Source organism: Vespula pensylvanica, chromosome 18, assembly GCF_014466175.1.
Source record: "Vespula pensylvanica isolate Volc-1 chromosome 18, ASM1446617v1, whole genome shotgun sequence".
Lineage (NCBI taxonomy): Eukaryota > Metazoa > Arthropoda > Insecta > Hymenoptera > Vespidae > Vespula > Vespula pensylvanica.
This window is the reverse complement of record NC_057702.1, coordinates 2,040,101-2,040,925: the sequence shown is the minus strand read 5'-3', so window position 1 is coordinate 2,040,925 and position 825 is coordinate 2,040,101. Positions and strand designations below refer to the sequence as shown.

Here is an 825-nt window from a genome sequence, read left to right as displayed (position 1 = left end):
AATTTATATAAAATTAATCAGAGGTAATTGGAGTAACTTAGATCGTTTCACTTTTGCTTTTTCTTTCTTTTTTCCTTGGACCGGGATCTGGATCAAAGAGACATCTTATTACTTGACCTTCCTTTATCGAGTGATTACGTCAGTTACGATAAGACCAGCTATTAAACTCGTTTAAAGCGTTTCGTTTACTTGAGAGAAACCGCAAAGTGTTTCGTTTCGCGGTCGTATCTTACGTAAGGATCCCGGATAGAAAGGTCTCATTTAGAAAAATGATATTAAAATAAACGAAATACAAATTATTATGATAAAAAGGGAGAGAAACAAGTATGATTAAAAAATCCTTCAATTTTTGAGGCTGAATACTATCCTATCCTACAATAATTCAGGAACGATAAAGAAGATTTCAATCTTTTCCATGAAATATCGCGGGAATATTTAAAAATAAAAAAAATGTCGTCCATATACCTTGCGCAGACGCACGATATATATATATATATATATATATATATATATATATACATACATATGGAGAAGAGGGAGAGGTAAGAGGGGTTGATGTAGGCGTAGGAAGAGGGTGGAAAAGGGGTGAGAGCGTTTTCCAGCTAACGGATCGATATGGAACACGAGAGTGCGCGAAGAAGACCAACCACATAGTAGTCGTTGGTGTCGTAGTCGTTGTGTTTGTCTGTGACGGTCATCGAGTACGAAGCGAATAGATCGACAATAGTGAATTTCTCGATAGAGTGAGAGAGAGAGAAAGGGAGAAGAGTGAGGGGATAGAGAGGAAGAATACGTGTCTGTACACATATCCGTTCATCCCTTGCG

At 37.3% G+C, this 825-nt stretch overlaps 1 protein-coding gene across 1 annotated transcript in view; it reads left to right on the top strand.

The window, feature by feature from the left end:
- The first annotated feature begins 556 nt into the window (after nucleotides 1-556).
- LOC122635628 overlaps nucleotides 557-825 on the top strand; it is a 110,017-nt gene continuing 109,748 nt past the window's right edge. Inside the window, exon 1 of the mRNA XM_043826037.1 lies at nucleotides 557-701. The gene's annotated coding sequence lies outside the window, so the exon portion shown is untranslated. The remainder of the gene's footprint in view (nucleotides 702-825) is intronic.